The sequence below is a fragment of the Anser brachyrhynchus genome (genome assembly GCF_964034855.1).
Source record: "Anser brachyrhynchus genome assembly, chromosome: 2".
Classification (NCBI taxonomy): domain Eukaryota; kingdom Metazoa; phylum Chordata; class Aves; order Anseriformes; family Anatidae; genus Anser; species Anser brachyrhynchus.
Window position 1 is genome coordinate 150,707,715 of NC_137695.1, and position 23,881 is coordinate 150,731,595.

Below are 23,881 nucleotides of genomic sequence, written 5' to 3' on the forward strand. Positions count from 1 at the left end.
CCTGGTCTCCTCCCTTCACAGACTCAATGCTGTTTAGGGTGCAGTTCACCTTCATATATGCCTACATTTGGTTGGATGAACCACATCAAAGTACCTGTTGGCTGTACTGACTAGATCTCCATTGACCACCCAGGGACCACTTACTACCTGAGATACAGACACTTGTATCAGAGACACCAAACGTTAGGCCAGGCGAATCCTATACAACATGTGGGATTTGGGTTTACAAGCCTATGCTAAAGTCTGTAAACCTTTATTTTGCTTGTCCTTGCCTATCTTTGACTTTAATTTAAAGTGAGGTCAATATATTAGAAGCACCTCTGTTTGGTCAAAGGAATCATGCTCTGTGTGTCTCATTGAGGGAAAATAAGTGGTGTTAACAGCTGTTGTCATGAACACAGGAATATGCTGAAGCAGAGACAGAAAGGGTGCTGGGTTAACTGCTTAGCCCAAGATAACCTCTACAGGTTGCAATCAGAGTAGGATGATGTAGATGCACATCAAAATGTATCCTGACCAGAAACAGTGGCTTACCACTTCTTAACAGAGAAGCTGAAGTTTTGAGGAAAATCCTCAGGGCTATGTGACGGCATAAAGCATACAGGAGTTCAATTAACCATTTTTAATGATATATATTTTTTCTGCTCACGTTGGGTCAAGAGGTGAGAGGAAGACTCCTGTTGGCAGTATGAAAAACCCCATAGATATTCATCCATACGTGCACGTCTGTTGGGGTTGTTCAGCATGGAGAAGAGAAGGCTCCAGGGAGACCTTATAGTGGCCTTCCAGTACTTAAAGGGGGCCTATAGGAAAGTTGAGGTAGGACTTTTTAGAAGGGTATGTAGTGACAATACAAGGAATAAAGTGTTTTAAACTAAAAGAGGTTAGGTTTAGATTAGATATAAGGAAGAAATTCTTTACTGTGAGAGTGATGAGGCACTGGACCAGGTTTCCCAGAGAAGCTGTGGATGCCCCATCCCTGGAGGTGCTCAAGGCCAGGCTGGATGGGGCTTTGAGCAACCTGATCTGGTGGGATGTGTCCCTGCCTAGGGCAGGGCATTGGAACTAGGTGATCTTAAAGTCTCTTCCAACCCTAACCATTCTGTGATCTGCAGTCCTAGGTCGAATACTTCCTATGGCTGAAGGAAAGAGGGAGCTGCCATGATGTTATTCCAGGTTTGACCAATAAGCAGTAATTTATACTTCTAAATGAGATCTCTAGAGGTGCCCACCAAAAACAACAACAACAACAACAACAACAAAACAGCATTGAAAAGGAAAGAGTAGATGGAGATTAGACAGAAAAGATTTGACTGAGAACTGGCACAAGTTGCCCGCAGAGGCTGTGGAGTCTGAGCCCTTGGAGATCTTCAAATCTGCCTGCACGTGATCCTGGGCACCCTGCTCTGTGTGTCCCTGCTTGAGCAGGGTTGGACCAGATAGTCTCCAGAGGGCCCTGCCAGCCTCAACCAGTCTGCAATTCTGTGATTAGCTTTGACCAGACAAAGCAGTGTTTCTGAGCCTAAGTTCTCCTGAGCATTTTTATAAAGAACTAACTATGTTAATTCCGCCACCTTATTCAGATTTTAATCAGATCCTGTGCTCAAATGAGCTTTTTCAGGCACTGGAACTCACTGGCCCAGGAGAGCTCAGCTCAGAGGTTGGGTTTGATCTGCAGTGAAATTGTTGTTTTCACTCAATTTCCCAGCTGAGTTGCCTCTGGCACAAAGGATCAAGTGATTTGAGTGAATTGTCCTTGTCTCATTCAGGATCAAAGCACAGGTTTTGCCTGGTTCCACTTCTTTCCTCCACCCACACTGTTAAAGGATCACTGAACCTTTGGTATCCAGTCCCTGATAAGCACAATAGGCAGTGATAAGTGAAAGCAGGGGAAAAAATAAAAAATAAAACAAACAGAGTTATTTCCTTTGGGCAGATACCAGCAGGTAAATTGGTAGAGAAGAGGGAACTTCAGTCTACTCACGCCAAAGAAGCAGAGCAGTGTAATTCATGTTTTCTGCCTGGAGAGGCTACTGAAGGATAGAAAGTGTGTCTGTGGTGTCAGGGGAAGGAGGAGAAAGAAAGGATGTGCCTGTTGGTGCTATGCAGGTAAGGAACTCTGAAATCTCTTCTTGGTCAACATTATCTCAACCTGTGTTTATGAAGGCTAGTAAGCAGAGGAGTGGGTGTCTCATCCTGCCTTAACTTGTCCTGTTTTGTAATTCCAGGCAAGATGTTGTTTTTCTGTCGTTCCCAGAAAAGCCAAGAGCCAAGCCTGCACCTCTGAAGTTGTCATTGTTAGAGAGACACTAAAGGACTTTCAGGAGAGGATTCATTGCAAGTAGTACCCCTAATTTATTTTATCGGATTAGTGTAGTACAAACATTGGAAGAATTTCATGTTATTTTTGAACATTGCCATGGTCACATTATGCCCAGAGAAGAGCCAAGAGTGTAACACTGAGGGAACAGAGAGAAATCTTCAGAAAGAGGATTCAATGTTTCATACCTTCTAAGTACAGCTAGTGCTTATGGTTGAACTTAATGTTAAACTCAAGCACAGACTGACAATGTCTGAAAAAAAAAAAAAGAGATAGGGAGAGAAGTTAGGTGCAGAAATGACTGGTCTAATTTCTGCCATATTCTGCTTTGTAAATTACTTTTTATGGCTAAGTTAGACTGAGGATAAATTAACCTGTTTTGCAAAATCAGCTTCTAGGGGCCTCAATACATCTGAATCAGACAACTATTTATTTTCAAAGTGATATGTCCTTTCTAACCATACCAAATAACCCACTTGATTTATTCTCTTTGGATTTTGGGGAAAACTAAGAACAATAGCCACAGAAATATCTAGAGATATTTCCAACATTATTTTTCCTGACTATTTAGAGAATTTGTATAAGAAAATTTCAACAGGGAAGACCTCCTCAAACTGCTCTATTGGCCAGGTTCAGCATCTGCTCTGAGCATTGGAAGACTGATTGAAGACCTGCTTCAAAGCAGGTAAATAAATTTGAAGATGCCAGATATCCATAAGAACTCTAGCTCATTAAGTTCCAGCTGCAGGGAAGAAGGTTCTGGGTATGAACTTTTCCAGAGAGGCCTGATCCAATAAGTATTTTCTGAAAAACACTAGTGGAGCTGGCCCCAAAGTCAGGACAAAGGAAGTAGACACCCAAATCCTTTGTATTATAAGGACTTGGGTGGATCCATAAATATTCAGCAGCAGGAAAAGAAAAAATCTGGGGGATTTCAGTTTTTCCTGGTTAAGTAGCATCTTCACAAGGACTTAAATTATCTAATAAGTGCTTGAAATAGGTGGATGTGGATTAATATTTTCTCAAGTTCCAAAGATTTTAAGAAGACATTTTTACCAAAAGAGGGTTGTGATGCCAAACACACTACGCTACACTTGCAAAGCACAGAAGAATTTTTTTGGTCAGGATGTTGAGTGGCCAATCTGAACTGTCAGAGTCTGTGTACATTTGGTCTAGAAAATATACAGAAATACAACATTTCATGACATATCTGATATTTCCTGTATATAGTGACTCCCTTGGCAAAAAGAGCCCTGTTACAGTGGTGGTATAAATTTCTCCGATCCTTGACAAAACATTAAGATAGAAAGGCCGTGACAATGCAAAGAAAAAGGTCATTAAAACAGTTCTGACTCAAAAAGTTCAGGGTGAGTTTTCAGTAAAAGTTTGTGAGTGGGAAATGATGCATTTCTCATTAAGTCCAAACCAGTTCTCCTGTCCCTGTTGATGATGTGCCCTTGTTTCAAACCAATTAAACAGGAGCTAATCTCTCTGTTGGTTTGAGACATGCTGTCTTTGTTACGTATAGCTTCTTTTGTGCACAAAGTCCGAATGGATTTTTTGTAACCTACATCCATACTGGAGAATGATCATCTCTGTACAAACACAGAAGATCTGGTTCCTGAGCCAGACAACTTTGAACTTGATTCAGGGCCAAATGAGGGAAAACTGAAAGGCTCCCATTGACTTCACTGAGTATGAGATCAGGCTGTCACTGTCTATATTCAGTCAAGGACATACAGCAACTAATTTAAGACCTATATTGTGAATGGGCTGAAAAGCACAATGACAATGCAGTACACATTCTTTTTAGTACCTGTCTTTGGTGAAGGGTGGCTGAAAAGATTTGTGGAAGAAGAGTTTTAGGAACAAATTCAGAACAATGACCATTCAACCTTGCTTGACTCTGATAGAGATCTCAGGAGCACTTTCTTCTGGGAAGTGGATAGAATATCAAAGGATTATTAAAAAAAAAAATACAGGTTGGGATGAATCAGATTGACACATACGTGGTATGTGACTTCAAATACTTCTGCATTTGGACTTACGTGTTGAGTGACACCTATGCTGTTGAAAAAACTCTGGGAGATTCCTGACTGGAAACTCACACAGCCCTGCAAGCAAAGCAGTTAAGCAATAAGTATAAATTCAAAGGTAAAGTGGGTTTATAGGTTTCACTCTACAAGCCTCCTTGTAAATGTGTTGTGCTGTAAATATCCAGCTCCTTTAACCAACTATTCAGTTCCTGGGAGTCAGGCCTGAACACTGAACTCACGGTGATACACCACCACCATGTGGTCGTTGCCAGGAAAAATAAACTATTAGGGAATAGCTGGGAGCAACTTGGGTCGATGTTTCAAAACTTGGGAGATATGTAGTTATTGTGGTAACAGAAGATCCTAAAGCACTTGGCCGCTATTATTTAGTGGGTTGCTAGCAGTTTCCAACACTGCTATAATGTGAGCATTTAATGGACATGTCTGTGAACAATGAGACAGAAAGTCCATGCTTTTCCAACCTCTCGTCCCCAGGCCTGAAGTAAAGCCAGGCACAGAAGAAGGCACTCATGCACCATCAGGTGATGTAGTCCTTCAGCATTTTAGCCTCTCAGGACGTCCTTGTCATAGGTTCTGGTATGGCTGGGACAGGAGATTGTCTGCATTGCTGGGAATAGCTTGGGGTATTCTTTTTCAAGGCACAAATAGCATTCTTTGAAAATCCTTTCTTAATATCTGCTTTAGAGGGAAGTACTGCATGATGATATTGTTTTGTTATGGTTTTCCTGTAGAGTTTCTAATTCATTTTGGTTCCCAGAGAGATATCTGGGAAAGGTCAGGGAGGTTTCCACTTTTATTAGGGTTGGGTGGGAAGCAGCACCTTGAAATATTCTTTTCTGTAATAGCATTGGTGTCACTGTGCAGAAGGCTGAGCGCTGTTTCTTTTTGCTTAGTGGGAGGGATCACATTCCTTATTCTGATTTTGACAAATACTGTTATCATCCCTACTCAGGTCTGTAGTACTTTCCAGGGGGGACCAAGAAACAGTCTTTTTAGACATTTTCTGCAACACACTCTTCTGTTGCTTTTTTTTTTTTTTTTGTGGTTAGTAACTGCAGGGGGATGAGGAGCTGTTCAGGTTATGCATTAATTGTCTATGCAAAGATAAGGCTGTGGGCTCCTTGCCTTATTTCTTTTCTTTCTTTTTTTTTTTTTTTCCTTTTTTTTCCTTGTTTTCACAATCCCAAACTCTTTTTTACTGGGGGTTTTAATGAACTCCCAAAAGCAAGTCTTCGTAAAATATATTAGTAAGGCACTTCTATGTGATGGATCCAGATGCATCTTCAAAGCAAAGTAAGGCAGCTCCTCCTCTGTTTCAGACTCTGCAGTGTAAAAGAGCCTTTAAGCAGAGATCCTGAAGGAAAAGCATCCTGACCTTCTATTGCAGAGCCATGCAGAGATTTTTACTTCCAAAATACTAACCACTTGCACAGGTACATAATAGCAAGGAGGAGATATGTAGCCATGCTCCAGGAATATATCCAACCACACCAATAAATAACTCTGTTTGAACTATTTATCTGGTCTTCTAATAGCTCACTGCTTCACATGTATTTTCATCCCATCTTTATGGGCCTAACTCTGGAAGGTGCTGGGCGGATTGGTTTTCACTTGCCTGAGGGTGTGGAGCCATAAGGAAGCTTTTCTCTGCTCTAACATCTTAAGCTCCCTTTCTCTCTGCAGCAGTGGTGCTCTTTAATAAAAGTGCTGGGATGTGGATAGAAGGCTTTCTCAAGGGCAACATCTCTCCCTTACTCCTACTTCCAGTCACCTCAGTCATATTTTCCTCTGAGTGACCCCCTTAGGAGGGTGCTATGCCCAGACACCAGGAACTTCACTTAGGCTTCTGTCTCTGACTCTCTGAATTGTAATTTGTGGTGCCTGCAGATACTGGATATCCATTTGGGATGTAAATTGCATGGGAAAGGATTTAAAGTACTTCTTTTGTGTATGGTCCCTCTACTGCCTTTAGTTGAGTCAGAGGTTAAGTGTAAATCCCAGGGAAGTACATCAAGACTCATACTGTCCATTATTAATCTATTTTCTGATATACTTTCCAGCACCTATACTGAATTTTGGGAAGATATAGATCTGAAGAACCCACTGTGCAGTAATTGGCTTTCACAGTAGTTGTACCATTTAGGAGAAAGATATTTGGGTCAGACTTACTGAGCAGGGACTGTATCCTCAATCACAGGCACTCTGGAAAAAAACTGAGAAGGAAGAAGGGAGTACTGGGCAAGAAATCAGGTATAATGTCCAGGTGTGACAGTCTAGTGTAAAAATACTAGTGTTGGAGTAGAGAGATTTTTGCCTCTGGCACCTTTTGTGATGCTACAGGAGTCGTATATACAATTCAATTCCCCAGGTTTTAAAAAGGATGTTAAGTGAGAAGAGATAGTAAAGAACTATACACGTTATCTATTCAAAGGCTGAAGAGCGTTACTTTTATTGACAGGCTTGGAGAACTTTATTTGCTTTATCCAAAAGGATATTGTGAGCCCTGGCAGTGCATCCTTCTAAATGGGTCAGTCAGGGTAACACATTAACTGATGTGGAGGCAAGAGGAAGGCAGTGATGCTGCCCTTCATACAGCTTTCTGTCCGTGGCTCATCACGTGTACTGCATACTATTGCTGCAAGAAATGTGATCGGAGTGTGTGATCACCTCTGAGGGGAGAAAAGCAGCAGGTTTCAAAGTCTCTTTAGTAGATGGCATATCAAGAATTCATGGTTAAATGAAAAAACAGGATGAATTCAGATGATAATTAGGTAAGTACTTTAAATAATGAAGGATAATTTCCACTGAAATGAACTGACAAGAACAGTGTATCTGCCAACTCTTGATACCCTCACATCCAAACTGGTGGTCTTTCTGAGGGGCAGACAGAAGATGAAGAGGAGTCACTAAGCAAAATTTAAAGACAACTGAGAAGAAAATAACAGTATTTGGATGACAGATGAGGAGAATTGACATCTCATAGCTTTTAATTAATACTTATGTTAATGCTTGAATCTTTGACACAGAGCATTTTGAGCAACACCAAACTTCTATTGTATTGGTAACTGCTAAAATAAGAACCACCTGTATCTGCTTTATACGTTTCTTGAGATTTTCAGGAAAAGAGTGAAAGATCTGTTCAAGCCACCAGAAAGACCTTCGTTCAATATCACTTCAGCCACAGGTCACATTCTCCCATGTTCAGCAGTGCTAAGGCAGAGAATGATTGGAGATCTTGAAGATTTGCAGAGCTGTAGATCTTTCTCAATCAAACTTCTGTCTACGAGTCCTTTCCACTGCTTCCATGAACAATTCCTATCTTCCTCCACCCAGCTTCTAGCCAAGAATCATAAAATCATTAGGGTTGGAAAAGACCTCCAAGATCATCTGGTCCAACCATCACCCCACTACCAATGTCACCCACTAAACCATGGCCCTAAGAGAATAATAGAGAATCCCTGAACTTGAGGTCCATCCTGCTTCCCAGGATGAATCCAGCCTTCAGACATGGGTCCAGCTCTTTCTTAGCCCACAAAATCCTGTAACAATACTTCAACATTTAACTGTGTGCAGCGGAAGGGGAGAGGTTGGTGAGAAAAGGGAGCACTTCGTTTTCGAACCCACAGCTTAAAAACATTTGGTGCCCCTTGGTCTTGTGCTATGGAAAACAGCGGATAGTCTCTCTGAACTCTCCCTTCCATGATTCTGTTCACCTTTGTCTATTTACTTGTTTCTTGTATGAAAACTATTCTATGCTGTTGCTCATCCCTGTCATGCTTCTTTGGGTGCTTTCTAGTTCTACAGTCTGTTTTTAAGCTGTGACTGCCAGAGACACAGACAGCTCTAGACACATTATAGGATTTGAACATAATGTCATAATGATGTTTTGTTTAATCTACTCTTTCTTCAGTGATTCAATTTGCCTTTTCCAGAGTCACTGCATGAACAAACACTACCCAGTTATGGCGAGATCATTTCACTGAGTGTTGAAATTTGATTTAGAGGCCATTGCTGTATTTAGATACAGTTATGTTTGTTTTTATTTGTGTTTATTGATTTGGATTTATCAAAGCTGAATTTCATCTGTTATGTTACCATCCAGACACTCAAAATCCTGTGATTCTTCTGCTGTTCTTCCAGGGCTCATTAACTGAAACACAAGGCAAGTGAACAAAATGCATCCTTTTGCAGTTAGTTTCTGTTCATCCAGAGCACAGAAGCTGCATGGAAACTTGCACCTACCTGTATTGCTCCATGTGCTTCTATCTTTTAAAAGCGCTCTCTCTCTCTATATATATATATAGATAGATAGATAGATAAAGCCCTGATATTTAGACAACTGCTAGAGACAATAGCACCAGTTTAGGATTACAGGGAGAAGAAAAAGCCTAAATTTATGCAGAGAATTTTATTTCTCTCTAATTCCCCTTTTCCCCAAAGCAATGTGACCTGATGAGTGGGCAGCTGAAGTGCCTCTTTGAGGCTGACACCCCTGATTTGACTCCAGGAATTGAACAGTTGAGTGATCACAGGGATCTTTGAACTGCTCACTGTACTCCACTCAATTCTGAATCTTTAAGAAATATACTCTGTATTTCATTGAATTCATCCACACAAGAAGCATGCACAAGTTCTGCCCCTTGGTCTCACCACAGATAGGACTCTGTTTCCACCATGGCACCAGCAGAATTTTCTGGTAGCATAGGATGTAGCCTAGATGGGGCAAATAGCCATTGTTTCTGGCATGACAGAGCTGATGGTGTGGCCATGTCCTTGCCACGCACATAAAACGTAGTATGATGTCAATGACTTGCCTTCACAAGATACTTCATCCTTTACAAAGCCCAGATGATAAATGGAAATATAAATTAGCCAGTGAGAGACATCCTATCAGTCAAGTCAGCCAACTAAAGTAATGCTTGAAAATAAGACTATGCTACTTGAACTGAGCTTGTTTGCACCGGTGGTGACCGTTTTGGGGGTTAATGTTCATAAGAACATTTTGGTAAGAAGGATCCTTGCCATTAGAGGGCACCAAATCACTTTAAAATCTGCCTTCCTGCCTAGGAATCTGAGGTTTGTACCCAGCCTGCTTAGAGCCTGAGCCCTGAAGTCTCCAGCCAAAACCCAGATGATTTTGCAGTCGTACTTGTTCTGCCTCGGTGTCCCTCACTAGATTGCTACCGTTTTGGCCCCAAATCCCACCAGTGTAGTTGACAAGTTTTTATAACTGTCAGATTTCAGAATGGAAGACAAGCAGCCGTCTGCCTGCCAAAGCGAGCACAGGGAAAGTCATATTTGCATACATTTCTCCCCCTGTCAGTCGTGTAGCCTTTGGGGATGGAAGCTACACTGTGCAAACAGCAATAAACTTGTGAGGTTTGAAGGGTATGACAAGGAATGTCACCGATTAAAAGATAAATGGGCTGAAAAATATGGGAGTGGATGGAGTACAGCTGTTAGGACAATAGCTTACTGCTGTTATCCTTCTCAGTCAGTACTCACATTTTCAGATATTTCTGTGTTTTCCTTTGGCTACTTTAGTCTCGGCTGTGCTTTCCATTTCTATTGTTTTGCTCCCCTTACACTTTTTAGTATCTTTCTAAATATAATCCATTTTCAGCTGGAGTGGGGCTGCCAAGAGGTTACCAAAAGAAGGGGTAAGCTGCACAAAGAAGTCTCCCCTGAAAGTGTTTTCATCTGGGCCATGTCTGAGGATCTTGAGCTAACACTCAGACAAAGCCTCATATTAGGGCTAAAGTTAAGTTAGAGTTAGGAGAGAAGCAAAGCCCAGAGCAGCAGGTGGGGTTAGGCTGCAGAGAGTGCTGCTGGAGGATGGGTTTGTTAGGCATCTTCTGACAAGCAATGCATAGGTTCCTGTTAAAATTTCATAGAAAAAAAAAAAAAAGTATTCATCTTTAGGGAAAGTGGAGCAAGGCCAAACAATTAGTTAGACTGCAGGAAACCTGAAGTAACTCTGTTAAAATTAAATGAGTTGCTGTGGCTGTGATTTACTCTATTTCACAGCCTTTTAATTCTGTTGAGTTTGGCAGGGTTATCCCAGATCTATACCAGGGTAAAAGGTCTTTTGACTCTACACTGAGAGCAAAATCTGTTGCAGCTTAGCATGAGGAAAGCAGTATGTTTTATTATGGAACTGAGTTGTACAACCTCTAAATTATGTCACCTGGTGTGGTCTATGGTCTATGTAAGTTGTTAAATATTTGAATAAAGAGATATTTTTCAAATATTTCTGACTGACTGAAGATCAAAGTGCAATGTTGACATTAGTATTCTTTAGAGGGGGACTCATCACAGTTGTTGGGAGCTATTTCCCTTGCTTCCCTTCTTGTGGGTATGTCATATAAGACTGAACCAACTTCTTTAAAAATTGAAAGGAAAAAAGAGAACCAGCAGCTGCATGAGCATCTCTGAGAAACTCTGAAGAACTGAGGTTAATCCCAGCTGGATTTGTAGTACTAAAAAATAGCTTTTGGGGTAACACCAACCTTCCTCTTAAAGCTGCAGCTAAAAAGGTTTAGAGGAGGAGAGAGAAAAGTATGGGATAAGATCGTGGTGGGACTAAATCAAGTGGATCCAAGCACAAGGGATGGAAATCTGCTGTTCAGCTTTTAACAAAAAGATTTTAAATTACAAACTTTAGCCTTGATTATAGCAAAGAGAAATCTCTGGAAAGTATCCTTCCTTTTGTTTTAACAAAAGTGAGATCTTAAGTTGGTATTTATGTCACTTTATTTTAGGTGTCCAGAATGGATAACGTGTGTGGGTAAGGTGTCTAAGTTCCCCTGAAAGTCAGTGGAGATCTGGTCAATAAAGTCAATTGCATTTAGGATGTGATTCATTGAACCAGATGTGAGAGTGTGTTTTAGTATGAAAGCGCACCCTAAATTACACTAACTTGCCACCAACTAAAAACTGCTTAGGCAATGAACACAGATGGATATGGCTGCACTGTAAACACTGCAGTTTGATGAAGCTGCTTTTAGCATCTCTGAATCTTCTTGTTTGGAAGAAATGTCCAACCATCAATAGTTGAAAATGTTTTCAGTATTTCTTATACGTAGGTTTTACAATGCAGATTCAATAATAGTGTCAAAAACATTGCTGAGAAAGATCATTCCTAAGGTTATTGTGGCTGTCAGTTAGATGTTTTAAAAATGTTGTCTAAGTTCAGGTGCTTGGACAGCATTCAAATCAAAGCCAGACTGTCATAGGGCAGGGTCTCACCTGAATTCAGTCAAGGTAGACTCTTGAAAATGGGTCTGGTAATCTCTGAGATCTGAGCAGTAATTGTAGCAGTAGCGTTCTTAGTAACTGAATTAAAATTAAAAAATAAAAATTAAAACAAACAAATAAGGAAACAGAAGCCTCTTGAATAAAGAGTTTGAATTGCTAGGTCTTTGATTTGACTCTGACTTTTTTGTTCTCTTCCCTACCCTCTTTCAGATCTTTGTGTTCAAAAGGAAGGTAGACAAAGTTCTCAAGGGTAGACAAAGTTCTACAATTGATCACTTGCCCAACTAGTCAGGTAGGCTAAGATCTCTGTTTTGCTGTGTTTTTAACCTTCTGACTTCCATACTCCTCTCTACCCCTGCAGATACTGGTAATGGACATCACAGTCTCAGACAGGATGATGTCTATCAGTTAGCATCTCCAGGCATTCTTTCTGAAGTTAATAAGATAAACTCTTTTTTTCCCAGTATCTCAGGTTTATTTATTCCTGTGAGGAAGATTACCACAGTTTTTATGATCATATGGATTCCACTTTGAGAAAAAAATATGCTGAATATAAAAAAGCAGAACTGGATCTGTGGGATGTCCCATCTCGTATCTTGTAAATCCTATAGACTAGGGAAGTGGTATCTTGTGCAGATGCAGATAACATTTTCTGTGACCAACAGACATCAATACATTTACTCATTTCAGGGTTTGAAATCTCAGAACATGGCCTCTGGAGTTTATTTCTACACAAATGACTTTGGTGATAAGATAGAACGAGTTAAGAAAGTGGAAGCCAGTTGAAAGAGCTATTCTAAAAATGGATGCTCAAAACTAGCTTCTGCAATTTTAAAGAACATGATGGGCCATATTGGAACCTATTTGCTAGAAATGCTGAGTACCTGCAGGTACTCTGGAAATTAATCTCTTGAGATTTGTAACCAGAATTGGGAGCTATGTAAAAAAAATCTATTGAAAATATTTTTTCTCACCAATTCACCATATTAAAGCCTATATATTACTTTCTGCTTCAGGTGGTGTTCTGTGGCTTCACAGATTAATGTGTTTGAGCTGGGATGATATGGTAGAAAGCCAAGTCCCTATAAACTAAGGAGGTCCAATCCAAGCCTAATTAAGAGGAAAACCATAAATAACACCCTGTGGATACCCATTTTTAGGCATATTTCCTGAGATCTTGAGGCATACTACAGAGCCTTCAGAATTACTTTCATCACGGAAAATTGCCTCTTCTTCTTCTGACCCCCACAATACCCGTTCTTTCCTGACTCACACTACCTATACATATATTCCTATACCTTCTTGGCTATTCTTTTGCTCCTCTGGAGAACATGAAAGGAGCTGAAACATTCAAGGTCATCCTGCTTATAGAGTCAATACAAGCCTGGAAGGGGATTGGTTTCTTGTTATCCAGTAACTCTAAAATGACTCTGAACTCAAGATAAGGAAAGGTAAAACACAACTAAATATTTCTTCACCACATCCTGCACAGACAACATAACTTCATAGGTGATAAAGAAATGACAGCAAACAAAAGACACAGCCCTCACTTCTGGTCTCCAGATATTAAAACACAAAAAGCTTCCCAGTTTTTCTCACTGTTTATCCTGCTTTTTGTGGTTTTCCTGAAAGAGAGAAAGGAGAAGTTTAAAATGGCATTAGAACTGATTCCTTAGGGAAATGTACTGCTGCACTGTGCTTAGGTACATTCATTCGGATCATCTCTGACAGGCCATTAGTTTGTTCTGAGGCTAAGGGGCTGTGCACTGGAAGTGGACAGTCCCTCCAGGGCATCCTGCAGGCTGGCTGCCTGGGAAAGGCGCTCTGTTCTCCCAGCTTGCCCAGTGCCTGCATCTGCATGCATATTCATGACCGGCTATTCTTTTGGGTAAAAGAGAAAATTTCTTTAGAAAATTGCAGCAGTAGAGCAGGGCTGTGCTTTCAAGTATTTTCCTTTCCCAAAAGAAAATAGCTGATGCCATGAAAAGTTTTGTGCAATCGTAAATGTGTTCAACTGCGCTATAATGTTTCATGGAGGGGGAATTTTCTTTCCCAGCCCAGCTGCTGAACAGTTTGTGCCTACAGGCTCCATGAGGAATTAAGAAATAGGACTAGGCATCATACCAATTTTTAAAAATTTTCACCCCATTTGAGGTAATCTGGGACACGGAAGTTCCTCCATGGGACAGCACATTCCTCCCTTCCTTCAGTCTGAAGTCATGTGTGCACGCAAACATACACACGAATGCACTCTCCTGTAATGCAGCTCTCATTCAAGACATTTTATATGAGGAAGTATTTTAGAGGAGTGCCTCCCCATCCAACTTCATGCAGCAATCTGACTGGTTGTTTTTAAAGGGCTGTCAGTTTGGGACTGGTGCTGACTATAACATGGTAACACTTCATATGTGAACGTGCACCTGCTTAAGTTTACACTGTCTGCTTATAAATATTATGTTTTCAACAACAAAATGCGTCACTCAGTAGAAAGAAATCTGATAATATGAGGACCTATTTTCCCTTAATGACCAAGACATCCTAAGAGATGAGGGGAACATTTCAGAACTTAGATTTGCCCTCAGAAGTTCAGGTTGTCTAGTCTGTTGTTCAGCCAGTGACAGTGTAAAGAAAAGCCTCATTGTGTTAGATGCAAGAGTAAAACTTCTGTAATAGGTAATTAATTAAGCATTTATATGCAAACCAGAAAATACCATTTCCCTGAACACAGATGAACTGTATTCCTTGGCCTAGAGGTCAGAACCAGGTAAGTTTACAAGAGACTCTTCAACAACGTTTCCTATGAATCCATGGTTACTTTTAAATTCCCTCTGTAGAAATGATATTCTTCTTCAATACCAAGACTAATCCCCTGTTGTATCTGTACCTCTGTTTCTTGTTGCAGTTGTACCTGGTGCCTCTGAATTATTCATTGTGTCAGGTTGCAGAGGGACAGACAGATTGATGAAAGCCATTTTTGGTGTTATTCTTTAGCTTCCATGCATTCTCATTCATGGCTGACAAGGCTGGGTGAATCAAAATGTTTATTTTTACCCTCTCTGTATCTTTCCTCATTCTCTAGTACTTTGTCATATTTATCTCACTGTCCCTGTGCTGTGCTGAAGAGCCTGGGAACTGCATCTGCTTCCTCACTTTCTGCCATCGCCTAATGCATCCTTACCATTTGTGGAAAGAGCCACAAATGCTTCTTCTTTCTTTTCACCCTGTTTTGTGGGAAACACTGCTCTGCACAGATACTGATTTTGAAATTGCAGGTGATGTGGGTGGTTTCTTATCTGCCTCTCTGTGCTTTGCCCCAGGACCTGACCTCTCCATGCACTGCAAGAACACAACTCATAACTTCTCAATGTCTCCAAGCAGGCTGCTGCTCATTCCTTCACTAGTGGCTTGTAGGGTCTGAGAAAGCTGCTTTGCAGGCTTTTGCTTTAGACCATCATATTTATCTATCTATCTATTTATTTATTTATTTTAAAGCATCATTAGAATGACCTTGGAGCTGAAAGCCACATTCCAGGGAAGGCTCCTGATGCTGAGGAACTTGTCTCTAATGAGAGGAAGGAATTTGTCATTGCCTAACTAGAGTCTCCTTTGCAAGCTGAAACTTTCTTCTCTAGGATGGCATGTTCTAACCCTTTCACATTCTCCTACTGATTTTCATGCCTAAGAACAAGACAGAAGCAACTGTCTCCTTGCCCTCAAGAGTTCTATCAACAGTACAAAAGAGACTGCATTATGGGAAGGCTTTACAATGACACGAGACCTCAGAAACTGTGTCTTGATCCAGGCTCTCTGCATGAAATTGAGTTATATTTATCCACAGGCTCAGGGACTGCTCATGACAGTCATATTAAAGAACCATGCATTAAGAAAATAGGTCTATGGAAAGAAAGAGGGCTGAGAAGTATGTTCTTTATCTGATTTGTAACATCTTGAGCTCACACTTCTATAGTAGCATCAGCTGTTGCTATAACTTGACAAGCTCTATGGACTCAGAGCAAACACAATGAAATATTTCATGATATAAATGTGTCCCTTGATAAACCTACACATTGCTACTCACTGTCATTGAGACTTTGCTCTTGACCTGAGCTCCATGTGTCATTACAGCATCAAGATGACGGTGGCTCTGCTGCCTACATCTCTTACACTGACTTCCTTCCCTTTACACAGAGCCCTTGCAGGAAAGATTCCAGTTCACTTCTCTGCCCAGTATTACACAAATGCAAAATGAGGTGGGAATGAAAGGCTCAGCCAGCATGGCCACGACTATGCCCAGGTTGTACCCATGAACGCAGCAACAGCTGGCTCCAGGCTGACGGAGCCTGGGAGCTTCAGCTTTCCTCCTCTGCTTGCATAAAGGTTTGTTTTGAAACAGTACTTATATGAGGTGAATATGAACTCAGCTTGTGCTGAGGAACAAGCTTAGGTGACATCATTTCCATACCTTTGGTGCCTGTGCTGGTACTTCATTAACTGTTGACACAAAAGCTTTCCTGTAAGCAAGGTTTGTCTGTGAATACTCAATGTTGCAGAGTAAGCCTAGGGTGAATCTGAAGGAAAATCTGAACATTTTCCCAAACAAATTGAAATGTCATATTTGGGTTTAAAATAAATAAATAAATGTTTTTAAGTAAAGTGTAGAAATTTGTCTCATGGCTGAAAAAACATAATCGCTTTCTTGCTTTTACAAGATGGTAAGGGAGCTGGCTGCACCAGGGCCTCTTCGGGTGTCTGGAACAGAAGATGCTGAAAGATGGGATCAAACTTACAAGGAAAAGAAAACCATTCTGAAGACCTACACAGATGGATTTTTGTTGGACAACACTTCTATAAACATTGGAGCTAGAGTTGAACAATCTCTTATTCTTCAGTTGTTAGGGACTGGCCCCAAGAACAGGCTGTACTCTACAGCTAGTGAGATTAGCGAGAGCTTCAGTCAGGTCTTTGCAAGCCTCCCTGTGTGCCTGATGTTACTGCAAAAAGAGCACAGATATCTGTGCAGGTGGTCCTCAGAGGACAAGGATTATCCATGGGCCAGAAGGGGTTACACTTCAGCTTGGTGAGTACAAGCATACAGTGTTAGAGTTCCATAGGGTAAAAAGCATGTAAGAGTCAAATATTTTCATTCTTCCATTTTTCCATACAGTATTGTTACCTTTTAGTCTCTTAGGGCAAGCTTTGGGCTTTTTTTTTTTTTTTTTTTTTGCCTTGTGTGTGTGTGTGTGTGTTTGTTTGTTTGTTTGTTGTTGTATAAGACTTCTATTAACAGTCAAATAATTTTTTTAATGACACTTCTTGTTTGGGAAGTGCATTGTGCTATGGGATTTGTGTATTCCATCACTCCAATGGCACCTTGGCAGGTGAATAAGAAAGGGAGCTGGATATGAAGCTATCAAATATTCTGAAGACTTCTGCATGAAAAGTGCCTGATCCAATCTTTGGTGTAATCAGCAGAAAAACTGTTACAGAACTCTGTTGGACACAGTCCATAATTCATTTGTCTTAATCTCTGCATTTTTCCTCTTTCTCATTTCCACTTTGTCCCAGAGAGAGAAGTGCTGAAAAGCCACAAGAAAAATTATTATTCTGTTCTTTTAAGTACTTGTGGGACAGAAATTTTCAGTAATTTAATGATTCCTTCCTTGTAGTCCCAAACCACTCCCTCAGACTTGCCCTTTTCCAGCTTTTTCAGGCCAAAGATTTTGAGTCGGTTGGATAAGCTGTAGTTATGCATCAAATTTTGGGTGTCTACAGGACTAAATAATAATCCCAAGGCATTTTGATGAGCAATTCTCATACTGTCTTGTGCTAATGTAGTGTGGCTACATACACTGTACAATTAACTGCTGTCATAGGAGCAAATCATATGAAGATACTCTTCAAGAGCACACTACCTATTTTTCAGCATTATGATAATTTCTGTGGCTTCATCATTTATTTTAGCATCTGAAGAATATTCAAAGCAATTTTAGGTCCATGCTAACCAAATGTTGCTGTCTTTGAACTCTTCTGTCATTGCAGGCTTGTGTGTTGCTCCTGAAAACTCTGTTAGTGTTAGGAGACAGCACTGGCATGAAAAATACTCATCCTTATCTGAACATAGTAATTTTCAGGATAATTGACTTCCGGATCCATTCTCCTATTACCTGGTGGTTTTTGTTTCTGATGATTTTTTGTTGTTGTTTTGTTATTTTGTTTATTTGTTTTTAATGAAGAGGCTTTTAATTAACTGGCACGTGTGGAACTGTATTATCAAGGTTTGTGGACCAGTAGAAGTAGATCTGCGTAATGAAACAACTAGTACTAAGTGTCTAATATCCCTTTATTCACATTTGTCCCTTTATTCACATTTCAGGTTTACCTACCCTGAACATTTCAGTTCCTACCCTGAACTAGCTCTGCTCTGGTCTTGTGGAGTGCTTTGTGGTACAATACATGAGGTATGCTCCTGGAGCACACTTTCCACTTCAGTTTCATCTGGAACGAATCTGGTTCATACTCTCCAAAACAGATCCATGATGGGAAACAAAGCACAGTAAGTGGGGATACAGGGAGATTTGCTTCAAAAGTATACTCTTGATCCATACTAAAAGCCTGGTGTAGACATATCCCAAGTGAGCCACTGTAAGGATTTGGAATGGATGAAGGAGCTGTCAGGCTGCAGACAGCTAATGCCCAGGATGGGGCACTGGCTGAAACAGCTTGCATTGCTGGAGGGAAAAGACACAAGTTCTATGCCTGGTGATGCAGTCTGAGAAGCGACAAGTCATCTCACATATTCAGAGCCATGAGGTCCCAAGTGAAACAAAAATGTTATTTTATTTTCTTCCTCATTGAAAATATGGTCCGTGTTAGTTCTTTCTGAAAAGTCCTGTTAGCAAGCTGTGGAAAATGCATGGTTACAAAAAGAAACTCTGCTGGGAGGTGCATGTATCCTATTTTCAACTAGATTGGCAGATACCTTACAGTTCTGGGGTCTAATGCATGGCTGGACAACGTGATTTAATGAGAAACCAGAGTTTCACAGAGGGAGACCATTCTGAAGGACTAACTGACATATACAGCAGCTGCACTCTGCTTTTCAGTCATTTTTTCCACCATTTTAATGAATGTTTTATGTTATCTTTTCTTGCTATCCGATTGTCCCAGCTCCTGTTACTGGACACAAGGGCCGCCTTTCACGACCTATATCTCTGCAACTGACATAATATAATTCTGGAAATTCCAAGACACATATATACTTCATGGTAACTCCCAGGCAACTAAGCCCTCTTGGAGTTAGTAATTTTACTGTATTTCATTCCACAAAGGAAACTTTACTCCCAAAGGAAGCAGTAAGCTTTGGCCACCCCTATAGCTGATAACAATCCAAGACTTTCATCACATTTTTTTGACCCATTCTTGGCTTTCAGGAATAACAACAGCTGCTGAAAGCAATACAATTTTTAGTTGTGCTTCTTTACCTTCCCCCTAGCAAGCATCCTTAGGAGAGGCTGAGAAATTAAATAGCCTTGGGGTAAATCAATCCCCAACAGCTGTTGCCTCCAGCATTCCTGACTGTCAGTGACTTCATTGAAAACATATGAGTGATCTTTCAACATGTTCACAAGTGGAGAAATGTGTCAACTGGGAAATCTCCCTCCCCCCAACCCCATCTTCATAAACCTACATGGATAGTTGAGTAGTTTCTCAAAAATCCCACTGGTTCCATGAAATTTCTTTCTTTATCTCCTTGGTTTTGTTTGTAAATCTATTTTATTTATTTATTTATTTATTTATGCAAAATAACTCTAAAAAGGATGAGGATGAGTTACATTTTGTCAGCCTGAACTCCCCCTTCAAGAGACACTTGTTTGGATATGTATATCAGTCTTCATAATGCAAGAGGCTGGGTCAGAACTGACCGATGAGGAATGAAGTCAGGAATGTGGACTGAAAACCAAGTCCAAAACTGCAGACCACTACAGGTAGTCCATTTTTTTTCAATAATTTAGGCAGATTTCATTTTGCTAGATACCCTGTAATACCACTGTTCCCGAGCACAAGGCACAGATGGCATGTGCCTTCTCTTTCTGTAAGCATGACCTTCCAGCACTGCTAGCTGGTACCATGTCCACTCAACACCATGTTCAAGACCAAAGGAATACATACAACGTGTAGTCCAGCACTTGTTCCCTCAGGCTAAGGCAGCATTGTCACAGCTTCCTCCACCCTGGTGGTGGAGACACGATGAATTACAGAAGCAATGCACCAAGTAGATAGAATGAGGCTGTTTATTAGCAAGGATGAAAGGTTTGCATAGGTTCAACTCCTTAGTCAGCTCTGAAATACTGCCATCTGGTAAATCGACTCAATTCCCATTTGATTTGGCTGCTCTAATCACTCTAGTATCCATATTAGCAGCTGTGTATTTTGTGTGTACCTAAGGATATCCCTGATCCTATATACACCTTGATCAAGCTCCATCTTTAGCTTATTCTCATTTTTTTTTATACTTAGGAGGCAGTTAAACAAACTTACTTTTCTGATAGCAGAAACCCAATTCTGCTTTCTAATATATATATAGGTAAAATTTTCATGTGTTTGTTATTATGACAAGCATTATCTTTTAGCCCAAAGAAACTTAGTTTGAAAACAAACAAACAAACAAACAAACAAAAAAAAAAGTAGTTTGAAACCTAGTAGGACTTTTCATAAGAGTGAATTTCTGGCCCAAGATAGTGTTGCTTTGAAGTTGAATAGCAACCTCAAAATTCAATTTAAATTGACAATCTGAGTATTTGTTCTTGTTTTAAACCTGATGTTTTTTTCTAAGTAAGAAATAGGGAAAACACCCTTAGAGCAGCATATACTGGACATGTTTCACTTCCTGAAGATTTTGAAAGGACAAGTTCAAAAAGAAAGATTCTTACTCAGTTGTATTCTTGCTGCTTCCCTTCTTCTGAAATTCAGCTTGCTCAAAATGCTCACTCAGACACTTACTTTTACTAAAATACAGTATTGAATGTATATTCCCTTCAGAACTCAAATGAAAGTAAAGGACCTTTGGCTCTCACATATCCAGTCATATAACTTGCCCTTGATTTTCTATGCCTGAAAGCCTGGACCCACTTCCATTGACAGTGAAACACTGATTGGCTTGAGCAGAGTGAATATTTCATATCACAGGTTTAAGATGTGAAAGCTACAAGGTAATTCTCTCTCCCACATAAAAATGATCAGTCCCTTTTGCTAGAATCATAACTCAGTTAAGGATTTGGAGAATGATTATCTTTTCTAAAGCACTTTTTATCTCTGTGTCTTTAAGTAGCTTGAAAAGCAGACTGAAGCATATATATATATATATATATATATTTTTTTTCCTTTTCAGAGCCAGGGAACTGCTGTGGCCGGTTTTGGAGAGGCCATGTCAACCAGTCCTTCCATAATACTTGGCTAAACTGCAGTTGTACAAAGTTTTTGTCCCTGTGGAAGTGTTTGGTGTGATTCTGCTGGAATTACTGAGTTATCATCTCACACAGAAACCTGGTGAAGTCTTTGGCAGCTGTTTGAAGTGTGCTGAAAGAGAGTGGATCTGTGCTCTCTCAGCTCAACATTTACCATGTTTATCATGCTGTAGTGCAGGAGTAAGATTTACATACTGGACAGGAGGCAGATTTGTGAGCTGGGGAATTTCAAAAGAACGTTTATTCCTTACTCCAGTGTGATACTGAGGTGAAAAAATGACAAGTTGATCAATGAGAGAACCCTGCTCTGCACTTACTATCCTTTGTTAGGAGATTTGACTTTCTTTGAAGCACTAATAATGAAGTTTCAGCTATTTCAGCTAATTTACATTTCCAGTTCACAAAACTGACCGAGCATCTCCTATATTGTGCTTCAAAAGTACCCTGAAGGCTGAATGCAAATTTCTGGAGAACTGTTTTGACCTCTTGACTGAAAAAAAGAAAATGAGGGAAAGTGTAAACTTTTATGAACAGATCTTAAGTCATGAGGCAGGAGAATTATAGTGACTAAATGATGGAGCAGAACAGAAGAACAATTTTGTGCACTGATATGACATGACTGCAGTGAAATTTTGCAGCAAACAGCATTCATTATGCGTAGGACTGTACCTGATTCCCCTGCAGCCAGAGCACTGTCATCCTTGACCATAAGATACCTACTGCATGGACAACAATTATTGGGCAAAGTGAAGTAGAGATCTGAATTGCGTGGCTTGAGGTCATGCTGCTGATCAGTGGATGTTGGAGTTATTTATAAGAAACACAAAGAACTGCTCATTATGTTCCCACTAGCACAAAGAGCTCCAAAGGGGCTTGTAGCTTGCAAGTTTTGCTCTCTTCATTTTATTAAGCCAAGGGCTTGAACATTTTGTCCTTGGGATATACATTTACTTTTCATTATTATGGCGGGAACCAATCAGGAAGAGACATTTACAAACTTCATAAAATAAGTGCAAGGTTTTCTCACACTGGAGTTTTTAATTTTTTTATTTGACACCAATTAAAAAGCAAAGGCAAAATATTTGTGGAAAAAAGATATCTTACCTCCATGGTTCAAATGAACTGTCCGCAGTATATCAGGAAACAGCGCTCTTCCCAAGTACTTTCATGAATGTCAAGGTGACAATATCTTTCACCCAATTAATCCCACAACTGCCATTTGACTGTGCTCCTACTCAAAATACCTTAGGCCAGCAGGCCAGATTTCTTCTAGCAATTAGCCTTTAACCCTCCCAGTCTTTGCTTTTTCAATTGCCAGTGACTCTGTGTCAGATAGGAGTTTTATGCTTCTCTTAAAGCCTATTTCACAATGGCTCTGGCTTGACCTTTGGAGTATGTGCATTTATAAGGAAATTGTTCGAGTGAGACGTTTCAACTGCAATCTAAGAAAGTAAGTACTGGGACTCCCCTAGAAAGGTAACATAATGCTTGCCTATATCTCCAGATGTAATTTTGTCTCCCTGCCCACTTTTTATTTTGTTCTTTTCTTTATGAAAAATAGAAAACTATAAGTCTGGTACCAATTGTTATAATCATTATATATCAGAAGCAAATAGCGGTCATTTTGCAAGTTCAGAGATTGCATAATGCTGTACTTCAAGTTCAATACCACCTGGTCGCTACTGTTCTCACACTGTAAATTAACTTGTGTATATGGAGCACATTCTTCTGTATTGGACAGAATCAGAACAATTCAGCTATGTGGACTGGACACTCCCTCAATAATGATTTCTTGCAGTTATCAACAAACAGTAATTCTACGGAGCAGGGAGTATAATTTTGGAGAAGTAAGATCAAGGGACCAATGAATGTAATGTTAAAATGGACTACATAACAAGCCTTCCCAGACAGAAGTTACCCAGGAATCACCAGGTCACCTGATCACAGGAAAATTCAGGTTGGATCTAGGCTAATCTCCTGCTTAAAGCAGGGTCACCTACAAGGTCAGATTTAATTGCTCAGGGCTTTATCCGGACTGTTCTTGAATGCATATTCCTGAACGTTAGGATATTTTCAGAAAGTTCTTTCTTTCTTTTTCTTTCTTTCTTTCTTTCTTTCTTTCTTTCTTTCTTTCTTTCTCTTTCTTTCTTTTTTCTTTCTCTTTCTTTCTCTTTCTCTTTCTCTTTCTCTTTCTCTTTCTCTTTCTCTCTCTCTCTCTCTCTTTCTCTCGCTCTCTCTCTCTCTTTCTCTCTTTTTTTCTCTTTCCTTCCTTCCTTCCTTCCTTCCTTCCTTCCTTCCTTCTTTCTTCCTCTCACTCACTCTCTTCTCTCCTCTCTCCCTCCTTCCTTCCCTCCCTCCATCCCTCCCTCCCTCTCTTTCTTTTTAAATTTTCCCTCTTAAAGCTATATCTCTCCTAATACTGTGGGGCAGGAGAAGAAAGGAGAATATATGAGGCAGTGTCTCAAATTGAAAATCTCTCCCGTAAATAAGTTTCACTCTTCTTTGTTTCAGCAGTAATGGAATTTAGTGGAATTATTTACGAGGTGCCTAGTTCACCTCAATATAACCACAGACATTATTTAGACAGCAGCATAATTGTGAATAGTATTTTCAGAGAAGTAAAGGTCACTGTCTCCAGCAAAAAGCTTCTCACCTAAATTAAGATGTGAGAAGGGAAGTTATCAGCCTTCAGCTGTTCAGTAAGGGACTAGAAAAGTGAAGCCATATGTACAGACACTTGCAACTTCTGCCTCTGGTTTCAAAGGAAAAGCTGGGGAAGGAAG

At 40.2% G+C, this 23,881-nt stretch overlaps 1 long non-coding RNA gene across 1 annotated transcript; it reads left to right on the top strand.

The window, feature by feature from the left end:
- Nucleotides 1–1,961: 1,961 nt before the first annotated feature.
- LOC308190531 lies at nucleotides 1,962–23,245 on the top strand. Its single transcript, XR_013947300.1, has 4 exons — nucleotides 1,962–2,109; nucleotides 16,344–16,711; nucleotides 18,008–18,187; nucleotides 21,023–23,245. It is a non-coding gene; the product is annotated as an uncharacterized lncRNA (long non-coding RNA).
- Nucleotides 23,246–23,881: the final 636 nt, after the last annotated feature.